We start from the raw sequence: 20,000 nt of genomic DNA, 5'->3' as shown, positions 1-20,000 counted from the left end.
ATGTTGATTCCTCAGGCTGCAATGTGTTGATTTTATGCACAAAACAAAATACGAGTATATCACGTTTCCTGTAACTTTTACTATCGGTTTCGGCTAAATTACGCCACTTCAGATTTGTAACAAGGAAAAGGGAGAAAAGATAATGATACCAACGGTATCCTCCGCCACACATTGTAAGGCAGTTTGCGAAGTATATATGTAGATGTTGCTACCACCGGCGTCAGCTATTGCGTGTGCGTCGTGAGAAATACAGTCCAGTATTTTAGTTGTAAATCTGAAGATTTCGGCCAAAACTGGTAGTGAAAGTTATATAAACGTGATCCACTTTGTTTTCTGTATAAAACAATAAAACAGCACTGACTTCTCCTGCGACAAAACCCCGCTTTCCTGTATTGATTTTACTTCAAACTATCGTAATGACACGTTAATAGATTTTTTCTGATGACCTAATGAACGCGGTGAATAAGGAAGTTCAGCGGAAATTTGAAGAGAAGCGTTGACTGGTTGATTGATTGGTGGGAGGAGACCAAACAGCGAGGTCATCGGTCCATCGGATTAGGGAAGGATGAGGAAGGAAATCGGCCGTGCCCTTTCAAAGGAATCATCCTGGAATTTGCCTGAAGCGATTTAGGGAAATCAAGGAAAACCTAATCAAGATGGCCCGACGCGGGTTTGAACCATCGTCCTGCCGAATGCGAGTCCAATGTACTAACCACTGCGTCACCTCGCTCGGTGAAGAAAAGGGACCTAAGCAAGTTACAGGCGCGTGAAATGAAATCCCACAGAAGCAGAATGGGAGTAACAAGTAGGGATAGAATAAAAGAAATATGAGGAAGATGATAAAGAAAATACCCTTAGAGGCATTATAAAGATATGACATTTGATAAAACACCAAGGAAAATACTGTAACAGAAGCTTCAAGGCAACAGACCAAGAGGAAGACACAAGGACGGTTGGTAGAAACAAGTGGAGTAGAGTATTTGCAGAACAGGACATGATGGTGGTGGAGAGGTGGTGAAAGAACAGAAAGAAATGTAGGGGCTTACATGCAAAACAAATCCTTCTAGTGGCTGGAAACGGTCCCTAATGATGATGGTGGTGGTGATGGTGGTGGTGGTGATGGTGGTGGTGGTGATGGTGGTGGTGGTGGTGGATTTCACACTATCGATTTATCGACATCCTGTCCTGTGATTAGATGCCCTTGTGAACACAATTCATCATTAAAGTCATATCTAGTCAGTCATTAATTACATCCATTAAATGTTTTGATACCAAGTTCTAAAATTAAATCACATACCCTACATGTTTGAGAGTGCAATTGTAAAAAAGCACCTTGAGTGACATAAACAGGGAATTATCCTCCAAGATGTATAACAAACCTGTCTATCAAATAATTTCATAGCGTTGCATAAATTAATAAAATTGTCCTTATTCTCAGTGTTCTACCATATGCATAGTATTCGTGCGCGACGGCTGATGGGAGCAACAGAATCCACACAAAGTAAATCACATCGACCGGTATTATTTGCATGCTTAGTTGCTGTCAACGTGAACTGGCACGCAAGCTCTATGTTTAGAGCATATAAGCCTATAAAAGGCAACTAACACAAATTATTTACGATTGTTGAAATATCTTGTGTAACTGAGTTTGTAATAGTATTTTTTAATGAAGTGTTAGGCGAATTAAGGATTGTGTCGTTTTCTAACTAAAGTCGATAACGACTGGTAAGCATACAATGTCGGTCTACGTACTTTGGTTTCTATCGATGCAGCTGCTGGCATCAGCATTGCGCAGAGTCTTCTTGGAGTGAGCGAATTATGTTATTGCACACTTTTATTTCGTCTTTTAATACCATTCAAACTCAACATCGCTTATTTGTTATTGCATCTAGTCTGTGCACCCAATCAGATTGTTGATCAGTAATTACAGACACAAGTGTAGAAAGGGGTCTGAAACCCAAATTGTTTCCATGCCAACCCAACTTGGACCGGATTTGAGGGTCACTCCTTTCCTAAATTTATACTTACTCTAACTACTATAATCAACGGTATGATAGAGTGCGCAAAGACTGTATGCTGCTTTACGGTCGCAGTAACAACTAAACGATGTTGAGTTTGAGTGGTGTTAAATACAGATCTTTATATGTATGTATATTGTAGAATGCCCATATTATGCCAATTTATGAAAAGTATTTCAAATTATTTAACAGACGGACAATTATACAAGTTGTAAGATAACTCCGTGGGTTTGCCACAGAGCAGTCTGTGGAGTCGATTTAGTCAGATAAAATACATCGCACGTTCTCGAGGAGACGTCACAGGATTTTACTACATGGCGTCGAGTTGTCACAGCCTGAATATCTTGTGGGTTGCACTTGCTTCCAACAATATTTTAAACGTGCTGAATAAGGAATAACTTAAAATTCAACAACTTTTTGGTTTTGTAGTAACGATGTTAGACATTAGCATTAAATAAGAGTCGCTGTACAGGTAGCAACTAAACCCGCACTGTGCTGTGATCGACTCTGTAAAGCCGGCTAACTCGTTAACCCTGAAACACACTTACTGCTTTGGAACAGGTTTCTTAGTGATTCTATCGAAATGTACTTTCTTGTTCGTAAAGCACAGAAGATCTCTGGTAGGTTTCATACGTGCATTCTATAAAAGAATAGTGGCTCTACTTGCAAGAAAAACACAGGAAATGACTGGTAGTTTTCTTCCGTGTATCATGATACAAGGAGATCGACCTGAGGGTCGCGCTAATGGTCTAGCGGGCTACCACCACTAGTCTAGAGTTTCTTTGATATTAACGGAGGATCTTATTAGAATACAGTACTAATCGTTAACAACTGCATGCGTAACCGATTTCGGCATGGATGAGTCATCATCAGACATTATTGCGGCACTATTAAAACCAGTGAAGTAGGTTGCGTAACGTTGCGTGGTATGAGAATCAAAAACATGTTCTTGAATACTCATGACCAAATCAACCTGAAGGACTTAAATGGATGACAAGTATTTTACCGTACAACGTACTGAAATTTTTCAGTACCTTAAAATAGCGGCATCAAGTGTACGAAATAAATAATGACTTTAGAAGAACTATCATTACAAAGCATAAGACACTGTCAATTTATCCAAGAATTTACGACCAAAAGCTTAAAATTACGCAAACTGGCTCCCAAAGAACATACAAAACGTAAATGACATAAGGCGCCTGTCAAGAACTGTCTTTTGTGGATAAGTAAACCTAAATAAACTAGCTAATCCAAAGTGCCAGTATTTACTTTCTTTGTGGATAAGTAAACGAAAGGAGACTGGTACAATGAACTAGACAGAGACCCATGAGAGATATGGATCACTTACAAACTGAACTGCTTTTCCTGGAAAAAATTAAAATTAGAAATACGCGGACATAGGATAGATAGAAACAACGCTAGCAACGAAAGCGGTAATTCCATGTTAAAGTTAAAACTTGAGAAAATTGACAATTGAAATGGTGTAGTCCTCGACAGACCGAAATATAAAAAAAAAACCGCAATACTTTTAAGAGAAACAATATGATGCGACAAAAGGATGAGTTTCTCAATATTTCATTGAAACATCGACGCAGATGACATCAGATCACAATGCAGAAAGCTTAAGAGAGACTTCAAACTAAATTACAGAGACCTTTCATACAATAAAGGGACAAATGCTGCACTACACACCTAAGAATATACAGTTTTCAGAGGAAACCGCTTACACCTTACCAAGTGAGCAACACGACATGACTGCGTTCTCCGTAGTGCTCACAAAGAACTGAAGAGATTCTCCGCCTCTTTCATCCCCATCCCGAACCCCCTCCTCTTTGCTGGTAGTTGTAATACCGGTAGCAACAAACCCTGTGTCTGCAAGCATAAACCAGTTTTAATTTCTTCGTTGCATCGGATCTTGTCATATTCATGCCTCGAATGCTCAAAGGATTTAATTAAAATTAGTACAGTACCGCGAAAATCAGTATTAGTATGGAACCTTATCGTCCCATTCACATGTCAGATTTGTTTTCTGTGAACCAGTTCGGTCATCAGAATAGCGTCGTCTTAGTCATTTAGAAGCTAGAATTGTGGTTTCCTAACAGTGATTTGTTGTATGTATTTAAACTCTTCGTACGTATATATATACTCAGTTCAGTCATTTCTTGGCTTCACTGCCGTCACATGTCACAGCTTTTTTCCACTTAACCGTTTCCACCAGCACAATAGTGTCGTCTTATATTTTTCTTTTCTTTTTTTTTCTTTTAGCTCGTAGGCTACTTTCATTCTCCACCCAGCTGTGTTGTTGTTTACTTTGTTTGCACTATATTTCGACGCCTTTTGTGTTTTCATCTACACCCACTAAGGCACAGTTACAGAAATGAAGTACAGATTGTTGCTGTACGACAGCATCCCCTAATGCGCTAAATGTAAGACTTATATTATACATCGTGTTTCAGGAGAAATTGTCAATGTTTTAAGATGTGGTGGAATAGAGCATCTCGAATAAAACGTTCGAGATAACATATGTCCCATTTTATCGGTTACAGAGACGCAGCTGTTAAATGTAACCCAAATAAATACTCATAGAAGCTGTTAAGCAAGGCAAATGATTAAGTTCAAAGTTGATTTCCATAAATTCCATCTCCGACTTCGGTGCACTGTCGAATTCTACTGACAACATCACGTATAGCTCTTTTGGGATAGTCTTGGATACATGTTACACGCAGAGTATTATCAGTATTAGTATATACTTGTACTACATTAGAGGATGCTGGGGTACAGCAATAAGATACACTTGCGGTTGTGTTTCATTTCGATAACTGTACCTAAGCGCCTGAAGACGAGGCCGTAAAAGACTTCAGAACCAATTGCAAATGAAGTAAACAGCAAACACGTCTGAGTGAAATATGGCCTGTGAGCTCCAAAATAAAATAATTTACCCCTGAATGCCCATTATCTAACGCCAGGAAGCAACAAGAGAAGTGTCGCCTTAGTTATCTGCATGCAAGTAGCGTGGTGTCTTTACAGAGGCTCCTCAGATATGTTTAAACTCATATGCACATATTTATTAGTTCTTCGGTTTACTATAAATAAATGAGGCACTGGAATCCTAACATTGCAAATTGCAGAAAATTCTTCCGATCTGTTCATCACCATGACATTCAAGTGCTCAGATTTAACTTCATTGATTCGTCTTGCGCGTTGCAAATCACACTTTGATATACCACTTCTGATTTGATCCACTTCCTCAGAGAATCATCTTTTAGATGTTGTAGCTCTGTTTAATGTCCGTTCTTGCTAAGAAAAATTGGACAGAAATTCCGTCTTATACAAGACACCGTTTGAATACTTCTGTTTTCCCCAAACATGTTTCAACACTTTTAGTTTGTTTATATAATTGCTTATTTTCTCGAATTCTCTGGGGATAGCACAGGAAGTGCTGCAAAATGTTTGGGCACAACAGAATTAATCAAACAGTGTCTTGCGTAAGACGGAATTTCTTTTCAATTTTCCCTCACAGATGCTCGCAGAGTACCTGTAACTTCCACTGAATCGCAGAAACCAATTGTTGAGTCAATTTCAGGTGGTTTCACCAGCAAACTTACCAAAACATATCATTCTTTCAAAGCGCTAATTCCAACCTACGTTCGAATGACCAATCTTTCTATCGACCACTAGACTCATCCCCAGTTGTAACCTAAAACTGTAGATATAATCACAGTTCGCTAGTACGACCGTTCCTCCAAACATGCTGACATCATTGGAGGAGACTTTAATCAACCAGCAATAAACTGAGAAAACTACAATTATGTAGGTGGTGAACGTGACAAGACATAATGCGAAACATTACTAAACGCCTTCTCCGAAAACTCTCATAGAGGAAATATAACAGACTTAATGGCGACAAATAGACGTGACCTCCATGAGGATGTAAATGCTGAGACTCATATCTGTCACTATGAAGCAGTTGTAGCAATTACGATTACTAAAGTAGAAAGAGCAGCTAAAACAAGTACAGAGATTTACATGTTCAGTAAGCTAAATAGAGAAGCAGTTGTATCATACCTCAAAGAGGGACTCAAAATACTTACCTCTGACCAGGAACACGTAGGAGAAATGTGGCTCAAGTTTAAAAGAATAGTTGACCATGCACTAGATAAATATGTACCAAGAACAACAGTTAGTGATGGAAGGGACCCTCCATGGAACACAGTCACTGCAAGGAAACTTCTAAAGAAACAGCGACTACAGCATAACAACAGTAAATGATGGGAGGGACCATCCCTGGCACACAGTCATTGTAAGGAAACTTGTAAAGAAGCAGCTACTACAGCATAATAGGCGTAAAACGAAACCTAATGTATAGATAACTTCTCGACAAAACGCGTTTGGCTGTCAAGGTAGCAGTACATCAAGCCTCCAATGTCGGATATTGCCGAAAGACCTACCAAATAAATGCTATTCTGAAGTCAAGAAATGCTCGATCCATATAATTCTGGTCCTGCGTAAAGGCTATCATAAGCATCAAAGTTAGCGTCGAGACACTCATGCACGAGACAGGAACTGAAATAGAGTATAGCAAAGCAAAAGCAGAAAAATTTACTTCTGTCCTCAAATGTTTCTTTAGTAAGAAAGATACAGATGTACTACCCCAGATTACTTCTCGCGCCACTGCATTGATAGTGATACAGATATTAGCGTTGACAAACAGTTAAAATTGGACAAGTCTATTACACCCAGTGCAGATTCTGTACAGAGTTAGCTTCCCTCTTAATATAACATATCGTACATCACTTGGAGTTAAAAAAAAGTGCTCACTGATTGGGAGAAAGCACGGGTCATACCCGTCTGCAAGAAGGGTTGCAGAAGTGGTCCACAAAATTACCGTGTCATCTCACTGATTATCTGCTGTAGGGCCGAAGAACATTTTATGAGCTCAATCAGAATGACTTCCTCCATGTCAACCAGCATGGATTCCGAGAACATCGATTATGCGAAACTTGGCTTGCGCTTTTTTCACAAGACATGCTGAAGTCCATAGATCAAGGCAATCAGGTGGATGGAGCATTTCTTGGCTTCATAATAGCATTTTACTCGGTACCACACCAACAATTACTAACGAAATTACGATTATATGAGGTACCGAACAAAATTTGTTAGTGAGATGATTTCTTGGTAGGAAGAACACAGCATGTCAGCTTGGTTGGAGAGTCATAGACGGAAGTAGAAATAACTTCAGGTGTGGCCCAGCGAATGTGACCTTTGTTGTTCATATCGTATATAAATGATCTGGCAGAAAATATTAACAACAACCTTAGACTTTTCACACAAACGATGCAGTAATCTATAATGACGTACTGTCTGAAGAAAACTGCACAAATATTCAGTCAGATCTGGATATGCTTGTAAACTTATTTAAAGATGGGCAACTTGCTTTAAATGTTCTGAAATATAAAATTGTGCACTCCACAAAACGAAAAAACCACAGTATCCTATGACTACAATGATCCACAATTAGATCTGTCCGCTCTTTCAAATACATCAATAAGAATCTGTTGGGATATGGAATAGAATGATCACATAGACCCGATCGTAGCTACATGTGGCAGACGTCGGTTCATGGGCAAGATACAGCGACATTGAGGTGATTCTACAAATCGCTTGTGCACCCCATCTTATAATATTGTTAAAGTGTGTGGGACCCCGATAAGACTGACAGCGGATACTGAACGCATACAAAGAAGGGCAGAACGAACGGTGGCAGGTTTGTGTGATTAACTGGAGAGCGTCACAGAAAAGTTGAAAAATTTGAATTGGCAGACTCCAGAAGATAATAGAAAATTATGTCGCGGAAACCTACTTACAAAATTTCAAGAATCAATATTAAGGAAAGAATTTATAGACATTCTTCAATCCCCTATATATCGCTCCCGTGGGGCCCGTGAAGACAAGATTAGACTAGTTACTGCATGCACAGAGGCATTTAAACAGTAATTCTTCCTGCTCTGCAAGCGCGTTTACAAAGAGAAGAAATGTATGTACCCTCCGCCGTGCACTTCGTGTACACAAAAATGTGACTGTTACTTTGTCTATGCGAAAGTCTGTGTGTGTATCAGAGTAATATCGACGAATAGTACAAAAACCGAAGCCTTTACGGAATATCGATCAATTTCTTCTGGGTGGACTCCATAGCCTCAATAAATTTGATGAAGGACTTCTACAGATACACTTAAGAACGTGGAATTCATGAAACTAGTGGTGCATATTAAATAGTTTAAAACACAGTCTGGTAGGATAATGTCCTTCTCCTTTAATGATTGTAACGAGCATTGGCACAGGTAAAGAATTTAGACGGCAGCAAACATCACTCCGCTTTTTCAGAAACTTTTCCTAAATTCCAGCCTCGTAACTTGAATAAATATTGGCTTTTTATAGATGAGATGTCAGATGTAGAAAGTAAATTCGTATGATCTGAATGGCTTTCTTTATCCTTCGCGCATACTGGCACCTTTCCTTCGCGAAGTGTGAGAGTATCCGATAAGTGTAGGTGGCAACGGTATTTGTGTGTGTACAGTTATGTGTGTGTTGGATGATGATGATGATGATGAGAGAAGGGAACGATTGAACCCTGGTGTCACTCCTCTCGAATACAGTCAAGGGTGCCGTCGAAGGACGGATCATCATGAGTCAACAATGTCACATGTACCCACTTCATGAGACACTGCAAAGAAGTTTGGAATTTAATCCGAGACATTGGCCCAAAGACTGGCGATCAGGGACTTTACGCCATAAAGGCAAAGGGAAAGCAGTCAAAGCGCGAGGCCTAACCACTATCCAGGCGCCAGAATGAGATTTTCACTCTGCAGCGGAGTGTGCGCTGATATGAAACTTCCTGGCAGATTAAAACTGTGTGCCCGACCGAGTTCGAGTCTCGTTCGGGCACACAGTTTTAATCTGCCAGGAAGTTTCACTATCCAGGCGGTTACGTACCCAAGTACTCGCCACGCCATACCTTGCTTAACTCGTCGATGTGACGGGAACCGTTGGATTCAACGAGGCATGACGGCAGGGAAGTCAAATGTGATAGTTTGACTTGTAACATTAGTTAATTTGAAAGGGACTTTTAGAAATTAAGAAGAGCACTCTTTGATACAACAATAGACTTCTGACAATGACATACTGGATTGCTGAGGACTCCTTGCAGAAGCTTCACGTTTTGGGCTGAGGAAATGTGAGAAATGCGTTGGTGAGAGCTGTAGCATTTGAAAAATTATTATTAATTTGCGTTTGAAGTTATCTGAAGCTGTAGATACTACGATAGTTAAGACAACAGGCAGTTCCGCTGAAGAGCGATGGCCATCTCTAAAAAGCACAATCACAGAAGTTGGACTGACAGATATAGACAGAAGGAAGGTAACTTCGACGAAATCTTAGGCAACAGAAGAAATATTTCAATTGATCGACGAAAGAAGGAAGTAGAAAAATGTGCAGGAAAAGACAGGAATACAGCAATATAAGTCATTTAGGAATGGAAGAAACATATAGTGCAGGGAAGCCTAGGCGAAATGGTAGCAGGAAAAACGCGAAGAACTGAAAAGGAAATGGTCGTCGAAAGGACTACATTAATATACAGAATGTCTCTCGTAATAGTTGTCATACGCATTTTCTCTTGTGTTTCGTCAGATATTTGCTATTTCGTTTTTACAATGTGTAGTTGAAGTCAACCCAAGAAAGTACTGCTCATCCGTCTTTCATGTGACACGACGCCCAGTGTCAACGGAAAGCGTCGTTTGTTTCTCGTTAAAAAACAAATTTTTGAATGTGAAATTATACGTGTCCATTCAATAGAACGGTCCCAAATTAGTCTAGTGTGATATTCGTTTTATCGATGTGTATTAACAGGGACAGTAAAAGACGAAGAATAACCAGTACTGCAGCAGGGACTGAGCAGCGCCGCTGCTTGGCGGTAGCAATCTGTGGGGTCCAGGGCGGAGCTGTCGCTGCTGAAATACTGGTAATTCTTCATATTTTACTGTCTTCGTTAATATATATCGGTAAAACAAGTATCGCACCATACTAATTTGGGACCGTTCTATCGAACAGACACCTAAAATTCCGCCTTAAAAATAAGATTGTTCGTGTCAGTAATCAAACCAACACTGAGCGTCGCATGGAACGGATGAGTAGAGCCCGGTTTGGGCTGACTTCAACTACACATTACAAAAACGAAATTGCAAATATCTGTCGAAATACAAGACAAAATTGGACTGACGACTATTAGGAGCGCCGGCCAGAGTGGCCGAGCGGTTCTAGACGCTACAGTCTGGATCCGCGCGGCCGCTATGGTCGCACGTTCGAATCCTGCCTCGGGCATGGATGTGTGTGATGTCCTTAGGTTAGTTAGATTTAAGTAGTTCTAAGTTCTAGGGGACTGATGACCTCAGAAGTTAAGTCCCATAGTGCTCAGAGCCATTCTGAACTCTTAGGAGCGACACCTTGTATATAAAACTCAAAGAAACATTCGGTGAAATTAAAAGGAAAGGGGGGCCAAACATTAAGAGGGAAAGAGGCATTTCACTGTTAAACGCAAAGGAGAGCGTGGATACGTGGAAGAAATAATTTAAGGCCTCTACGAGGGGAAGGAATTGTGATGACGGGATAGAAGAAGAAATGGGAGTCGATATGGAAGACACAGGGGATTGAGCATTAGCGTCTGAGATTAACAGAACTTTGGAAAACTTGCGATCAGATAAGACGGTCGGCATAAAGAACATTCCTTCCGAATTTTTAAATTATTTTTACAAGTGGCACGCCTAACTACTATTCAAGTTGGTCTGTAGACTCTATTAGTATGGAGACAAACTTTCGGAAAAATATCAACCATACAATCCTGAAGACAGCAAGAGCGGATAAGTGCAGAAACTACTGCACAGTCAGATTAACCGTTCAATCATTCAGGTTGCTGGCAAGATTAATATACACAAGAATGGAAAAGAAAATAGAGGGTCTGTTAGATGACGGTCAGTTTGGTTTTGGGAAAGGTAAAGCCACCAGAGAGACAGATCTGACGTTGCGCATGATAATGGAAGAAAGGCTTAAGAAAAATGAAGACACGTTCACATGATTCGTTGACATACAAAAAGCGTTCGATAATGAGAAATGGTGTAACATGTTCGAAATTGTCATGGAAATAGATGTAAGCAACAGAGAATGTCGAGTAATATAAAATATGTACAAGATCCAAACAGGGAGAACAACATTCCGAGAAATGGTTCAAATGTCTCTAAGCACTATAGGACTTAACATCTTGAGGTCATCAGTCCCCTAGACTTAGAAGTACTTAAACCTGCCCGAGGCAGGATTCGAACCTGCGATCGAAGCAGCAGCGCGGTTCCGGACTAAAGCGCCTAGAACCGCTCGGCCACAATGGCCGGCAACATTGCGAGACCAAGAACGAATTGCTCGAATTACCATGGTATGTAACAGGGCTATATAGTCTTTCGCCTATACTTTTCAATCACTACATAGAAGAAGCAATGACAAGAAATAAAAGAAAGGTTGAGGAATGGTATTAAAATTCGTGATGAAAAAAGATCACTGATAAGATTCGCTGACCACATTGCCATCCTCCAGGAAAGTAAGGAAGAACTGGAGCAATTGTTAAATGGAATGAAAGGTTTAATTATCACACACTATGTAGAGTAAATCGAAGAAAAACGGAAGTTTTTTTAAATAAAAATTGTGGTAAATTCCTATAGTACCAAACTGCTGAGGTCATCGGTCCCTAGGCTTACACACTACTTAATCTAACTTAACGCTAAGTACAACACACACACCCATGGCCGAGGGAGGACTCGAACCTGCGACGGGGGCAGCCGCACGAACCGTAACAAGGCGCCAAGAGCGCGCGGCACGAATGTAATAAGTTGCAGAAATATCAAAATTGAGGATCATGAAGTAGACGAAGTTAAGGAACTATGCTAACTTGGAAGAGGAAAAAAAACGCATATGCTAGATGAAACAAGGACATAAAAAAGGAGACTAGTACCAGCAAAGGGGCATTCCTGGCCAAGAGAAGTCTACTAAACTCTAACATAGGCCTCAACTTGAGGAAATATTTACACATAATGTACGTCTGGAGCACAAAAAGTATTATCAATCATGGACTGTACGAAAACCGGAGTTGAAGAGAATTTGAACTTTTGAGTTGTGTTGTTACATAAAGATGTAGAAAATTAAGTGGGCTAATAAGATAAGAAATGAGAAGATCCTTCGCAAACTCGGTGAAGAAAGGAACACACGAAAAACACAAGAAGACGGGATAGGATGAGAGTGCATCCTTTAGAATATTAGGGGGTAACTTCGGTTGGTACTAAAGGAAGGTTTAGCTTCAGGGGAAGACAGAGACTGGAATAGACACAAGAAATAATTCAGGATGTCAGGTGCATGGAGAGTAGAAGAATTCGCGGTGAGCCACACCAAACCAGTCAGAAGACTGATGGCTAAAAAGATAAGAAAAAATGTATGAAGTGGAACAGCGTATACCCAGCCGAATCCCTGTCCCTTTCAGTTTAATGGGTCTTAAGGCTCCAGCAGTCTTCGGTGGCTGTTTAATCAATGGGTCATTTTAACAGGGCCGAAAGTTTATGTATAGCATCACTGTGCGATTCCTTTATTTATAACGGTAAGTTTACATTGCACTGCCATGCACCGCAATTCACATTACGGTGTGTGGCGGAGGGGGCTCTGTTACTCCTATAACTTTCCTTTTTCCTGTGCCGTTCTCGATTGATGCCAGATTAGAGGGACAGTTGGTAATTCTCCGTATGAGCTCTCATTGTTCCGATTTTCCCTTCGAGGTAATTTCGCGAAGTATAGGTGGGAGAAAGTAGTGTGTTGCCTGATTCTTCTTGGAACGTTTACTCTCGGCACTTTAACGGTAAACCTCTCCGTCACGCACGCTGACTCTCTTCTACCGTCTGCCACTGCAGTTGATAGCGGTTACTAAAAGAATCCGGGGCCAAACATGTCGCTCTTCTTTGGACCTTCTCTATCACACTATTAATCCTTACTGGTGGCGCTCCCAGGCTAATGAGCACTACTTAAGTATGGGTCTAAAAAGAGTTCTTTAAGCTGCTTATCTTGAGGATAACTTTGTTTCTTCAGATTTCTCGTTTTGATTCTGTCCGGCATTTGCCTCTTCTGCAACTAGCTTTACGTGGTTTTTCCACTTTAAGTCGCTCCGGACCTCTGCTCTAAGATTTTCTTCGATTATTACTGTTTATAGCTATTTATCGACAACAGTGTAACCGCATCAATAATGGATTTTCCCGCCTACTGATGCGCGTTACGTTACATGTATTTACGCTGAGAGTCAAATGTCAGTCCCTGTGCCAGGCATCGGCTCTACTCATTTTTTCTGTATTTCGTTACTCTTATCTGGCGTTGCAATTATACTATACGGAACAGAGCCTCAGGGAGCTTTCGACGTTATCCACAACGACGGATAATGGTCCTCTGACGCAGCCTTGGGGTACTCTCAAAATTGCTTCTATATCTGACGATGCATTCCTTGATCAAGTTGAAATTCGTAGAGAGAAAGTGCGCATACGTAACGCTGTGTCAAGTCAATGATGTAGATAAGAATCCAACCAACAGTTTGTCAGAAGGGTTACTGCAATCCTGCTAAGTGATTTGATATACAGAACTGATTGACATCCGTGAGTTGTTACCAAGTAAGTGAATTTCCGAACTGTCTACTCGGAGATACCTATATAATGTTCCCACCCAACCCTCCACTTCCTGAAGATTGTGCATAGGTATATGTAATCTCATTATGACGGAGTCCCGGTAATCCTTCCTGGCTGTGTTAGGGACCACCTCAAGGTACAGTTTGGGCAATTATGGATTACTCGTGGTACACATTTCAAATATGACGCCGTCTGAATTTGTTCCTCGAGTCGTCTAATGAGTTTCGCTTACGAGGTTTCAGTTAATATTCGATTGGACTTGGTTGATAGAACCTGTGCATCTCACAAAGTGGCGCAGCGTGCGCGAGCCACCGTCTGTATGATTCGTCTTCTTTCTGGCAGTCGATAGTCTAAACAGCTGCTTTAAAAAGGCAGTTCTTACGAAACAAGAGAGTTGAAAGTGCTATGACAAAAGCGAGCGATGTATTCTCCGAGTTATTGTATCATTCACGAAATTTGTTTACTTAGTTCTATTTACTGTTCTTATGCAAATGCAGTAAGTCAGTACTAGACCACGGATTTTTTGGTCGTCAAAAAGTGTGTTTTAGGCACCTAAAATAGGCTCCTTCAGTAGTTCATTTAGGCTATATAAAACCTAAAATAGGCTCTAATAAAAATGATGCAGAGAAAATAAAAATAAATTAAAATACACAGTGTTGACAGTATGAACATCTTATTAGTCATTAAAACAAGGAGAATGAATATTTACACAGTTACAGAGCACAGCAATCTACAAGATTAATGTTGAACATAACTCCAAATACTTTTGAGCTCCTGCAGGATAAAGATCTCCGTAAAAAAAGACGTGGCAATGGTGTAATTAATAATTCGTAGTTTCACATATTCTGACCATAGTTGGCATCACAATAAATAACCAAAATCTTTTCTAGGTTTTCTAGTGAAAAACTGTGGCGCTTGTTAGTCAGAATCAATTTATACGCTGAAAAAGAACGTTCTACATCAACAGATGTGACAGGGGCGTACTTCATTTTCGGCACACGTTGGACAGGAATGCTGCAGTCAGGAGTGCTGGATTTTGCACTAAGTATGTCGGCAGCTGCACACAACTCCTTCAGGCCGGTGTTCTTCTGCAAAACCGTTTGCATTTTTGCCCGTACTTTTTCCCCTACTTCACCTGGCGCTTCATTAATTTTCATTTTGACTTCTTCAAGCAAAGAAATATTGTCGTAGATAGGTCTCCCTGAGCCTTCTAATTGTGAAATTATTCTTGCCATAAATGTGTAGTGGGCCCTAATGTAAGATAAGTCCCGTTTTAAAGACGAATCTTTGAGTACATCTACATCTATACTCCGCGAGCCACCTTACGGTGTGTGGCGGAGGGTACTTATTGTACCACTATCTGATCCCCCCTTCCCTGTTCCATTCACGAATTGTGCGTGGGAAGAACGACTGCTTGTAAGTCTCCGTATTTGCTCTAATTTCTCGGATCTTTTCGTTGTGATCATTACGCGAGATATATGTGGGCGGTAGTAATATGTTGCCCATCTCTTCCCGGGATGTGCTCTCTCGTAATTTCGATAATAAACCTCTCCGTATTGCGTAACGCCTTTCTTGAAGTGTCCGCCACTGGAGCTTGTTCAGCATCTCCGTAACGCTCTCGCGCTGACTAAATGTCCCCATGACGAATCGCGCTGCTTTTCGCTGGATCATGTCTATCTCTTCTATTAATCCAACCTGGTAAGGGTCCCATACTGATGAGCAATACTCAAGAATCGGACGAACAAGCGTTTTGTAAGCTACTTCTTTCGTCGATGAGTCACATTTTCTCAGAATTCTTCCTATGAATCTCAACCTGGCGCCTGCTTTTCCCACTATTTGTTTTATGTGATCATTCCACTTCAGATCGCTCCGGATAGTAACTCCTAAGTATTTTACGGTCGTTACCGCTTCCAATGATTTACCACCTATGGCATAATCGTACTGGAATGGATTTCTGCCCCTATGTATGCGCATTATATTACATTTATCTACGTTTAGGGAAAGCTGCCAGCTGTCGCACCATGCATTAATCCTCTGCAGGTCCTCCTGGAGTACGTACGAGTCTTCTGATGTTGCTACTTTCTTGTAGACAACCGTGTCATCCGCAAATAGCCTCACGGAGCTACCGATGTTGTCAACTAAGTCATTTATGTATATTGTAAACAATAAAGGTCCTATCACGCTTCCCTGCGGTACTCCCGAAATTACCTCTACATCTGCAGATTTTGAACCATTAAGAATGACATGTTGTGTTCTTTCGTCTAGGAAATCCTGAATCCAATCACAAACCTGGTCCGATATTCCGTAAGCTCGTATTTTTTTCACTAAACGTAAGTGCGGAACCGTATCAAATGCCTTCCTGAAGTCCAGGAATACGGCATCAATCTGCTCGCCAGTGTCTACGGCACTGTGAATTTCTTGGGCAAATAGGGCGAGCTGAGTTTCACATGATCTCTGTTTGCGGAATCCATGTTGGTTATGATGAAGGAGATTTGTATTATCTAAGAACGTCATAATACGAGAACACAAAACATGTTCCATTATTCTACAACAGATTGACGTAAGCGAAATAGGCCTATAATTATTCGCATCTGATTTATGACCCTTCTTGAAAATGGGAACGACCTGCGCTTTCTTCCAGTCGCTAGGTACTTTACGTTCTTCCAGCGATCTACGATAAATTGCTGATAGAAAGGGGGCAAGTTCTTTAGCATAATCACTGTAGAATCTTAAGGGTATCTCGTCTGGTCCGGATGCTTTTCCGCTACTAAGTGATAGCAGTTGTTTTTCAATTCCGATATCGTTTATTTCAATATTTTCCATTTTGGCGTCCGTGCGACGGCTGAAGTCAGGGACCGTGTTACGATTTTCCGCAGTGAAACAGTTTCGGAACACTGAATTCAGTATTTCTGCCTTTCTTCGGTCGTCCTCTGTTTCGGTGCCATCGTGGTCAACGAGTGACTGAATAGGGGATTTAGATCCGCTTACCGATTTTACATATGACCAAAACTTTTTAGGGTTCTTGTTTAGATTGTTTGCCAATGTTTTATGTTCGAATTCGTTGAATGCTTCTCTCATTGCTCTCTTTACGCTCTTTTTCGCTTCGTTCAGCTTTTCCTTATCAGCTATGATTCGACTACTCTTAAACCTATGATGAAGCTTTCTTTGTTTCCGTAGTACCTTTCGTACATGATTGTTATACCACGGTGGATCTTTCCCCTCGCTTTGGACCTTAGTCGGTACGAACTTATCTAAGGCGTACTGGACGATGTTTCTGAATTTTTTCCATTTTTGTTCCACATCCTCTTCCTCAGAAATGAACGTTTGATGGTGGTCACTCAGATATTCTGCGATTTGTGCCCTATCACTCTTGTTAAGCAAATATATTTTCCTTCCTTTCTTGGCATTTCTTATTACACTTGCAGTCATTGATGCAACCACTGACTTATGATCACTGATACCCTCTTCTACATTCACGGAGTCGAAAAGTTCCGGTCTATTTGTTGCTATGAGGTCTAAAACGTTAGCTTCACGAGTTGGTTCTCTAACTATCTGCTCGAAGTAATTCTCGGACAAGGCAGTCAGGATAATGTCACAAGAGTCTCTGTCCCTGGCTCCAGTTCTGATTGTGTGACTATCCCATTCTATACCTGGTAGATTGAAGTCTCCCCCTATTACAATAGTATGATCACGAAACTTCTTCACGACGTTCTGCAGGTTCTCTCTGAGGCGCTCAACTACTACGGTTGCTGATGCAGGTGGTCTATAGAAGCATCCGACTATCATATCTGACCCACCTTTGATACGTAACTTAACCCAGATTATTTCACATTCGCATTCGCTAATAACTTCACTGGATATTATTGAATTCTTTACTGCTATAAATACTCCTCCACCATTGGCGTTTATCCTATCCTTGCGGTATATATTCCATTCTGTGTCTAGGATTTCGTTACTGTTCACTTCCGGTTTTAACCAACTTTCCGTTCCTAATACTATATGCGCACTATTTCCTTCAATAAGAGATACTAATTCAGGAACCTTGCCCTGGATACTCCTGCAGTTTACCAATATTACGTTAACTTTTCCTGTTTTTGGTCTCTGAGGACGGACGTTCTTTATCAACGATGATAATGTCCTCTCTGGTAAGCCGTCAGGTATTTTATCGTTTCGCCCAAGGGGGGGTCCCTCTAACCTAAAAAACCCCCGTGTGCACGCCACACGTACTCTGCTACCCTAGTAGCTGCTTCCGGTGTGTAGTGCACGCCTGACCTGTCTAGGGGGGGCCCTACAGTTCTCCACCCAATAACGGAGGTCGATGAATTTGCAACCATTATAGTCGCAGAGTCGTCTGAGCCTCTGGTTTAGACCCTCCACACGGCTCCAAACCAGAGGACCGCGATCGACTCTGGGCACTATGCTGCAGATATTAAGCTCAGCTTGCACTCCGCGTGCGATGCTGGTTGTCTTCACCAAATCAGCCAGCCGCCGGAAGGAACCAAGGATGGCCTCAGAACCCAAGCGGCAGGCGTCATTCGTTCCGACATGTGCTACTATCTGCAGCCGGTCACACCCAGTGCGTTCAATAGCTGCCGGAAGGGCCTCCTCTACATTACGGACGAGACCCCCCGGCAAGCACACCGAGTGCACACTGGCATTCTTCCCCGACCTACCCGCTATTTTCCTGAGGGGCTCCATAACCCGCCTAACGTTGGAGCTCCCTATAACTAATAGGCCCGCCCTCTGTGACTGTCGGGACCTTGCCGGAGAATCGGCCACTGGCCCAACAGGCGAGGCATCCTGTGGTGGCTCGGAAACGATGTCATCACCACTAGGAAGCACCCCGTACCTGTTGGAAAGGGGTAAGGCAGCTGCCACGCGGCCAGATCCCACCTTCGCCTTTCGGCCAGGCACGAGCGAGCCCACCACTGTCCGCCATTCACCCTGGAGTGATGGCTGACCGGTAAGATGCTCACTGCCGGAAGACGCAGCGACATCAGGGGTTCCATGTGATTCCAAGGCCACCGAAGTAGGCATAGGTCTCACCACAGTTGCCCCAACGCCACTACGAGCCGACGCCTGCGCCTCGAGCTCGATGAGCCTAACAGACAAAGCCTCCACCTGCCCCCGAAGAGTGGCCAATTCTCCTTGCGTCCGCTCACAACAACCACAGTCCCTACACATGACTATGTTTACCCTACTCTATACGGTGACAAATTCCCAAGATAATCTTCTGATGAGCTACTCTGATAATCAAGAAACACTCACTGAAATACGAGACGCGAAAACTACGCTAGGTTTTCCCAGAAAAACTATTTAAAAGCTAAGCGCAGCAAATAAGTACAAAAACGCTTTATACAAACAGTACTCGCTGCTGCTGGTGCTCTCGCTCTGGCTGTCACAAGACAACTGCTGATTCAAGTGACTAGTGGCTAACGGCCGCGAAACAAACAAAATACGGTTTTAGGGCGCTTTCTGTTCTAAACGATCAAGAAAACACTAAGAAATCTAACACGAAAACTACGTAAAGTTTTATCAAGAACTGTTAGTTACTATGCAGAGCAGATAAACACAAATAGAATCCCTTCCTTAGTGGAAGGTCGTAAACAAAATGCAAAATAAACGCTTTATACAAACAGTACTCGCTGCTGCTGGTGCTCTCGCTCTGGCTGTCACAAGCTCCATTGCTGCAGTTACGGATGCAGCATCCTCCGGTATATTTTCAAACACCTTCTGGACAGCTGAGAGATGCTTACTATAGTATTCTGCTGCTATCAGCCACGGGCCCAGCGGGTGACAACAGGCTCTGGCGGCAGTGGGACATCTGGGAGCTGTTCTTTGAATGCCTGTATTCTCGATGGTGCCTTAGCAAAAATTTTCTTCACCATAGATATTACTTTATTTACTTTAGGAAATTGTAGCCTTACTTGCTCTGCTATGCGGTTGATCCCATGCACTACACAAGTTACGTGCAGCATCAATGGGTAGAATACTTTTAATAGTTGAAACGCTGCTATCATAAATGCAGCAGCATCAGTGACAGCCAGAAGCACCTTATTCTCATCCACTCCGTTTGGGTATAGCACCTTAAACACATTGTTCACAAACTGTGCTACTGTTTGTTGGTTAGTTTTTGAAAGCTGTTTTGAGCAAATCAAATTAGCCCTGGATGGAGCATCAGCATCTAGCTTGCCAAGACTGTCAGTAGTTTCATCCACAGAAATCCATGTAC

This window comes from Schistocerca piceifrons, chromosome 8 (genome assembly GCF_021461385.2).
Source record: "Schistocerca piceifrons isolate TAMUIC-IGC-003096 chromosome 8, iqSchPice1.1, whole genome shotgun sequence".
Taxonomy (NCBI): Eukaryota; Metazoa; Arthropoda; class Insecta; order Orthoptera; family Acrididae; genus Schistocerca; species Schistocerca piceifrons.
Note: the sequence above shows the minus strand (reverse complement) of the source record.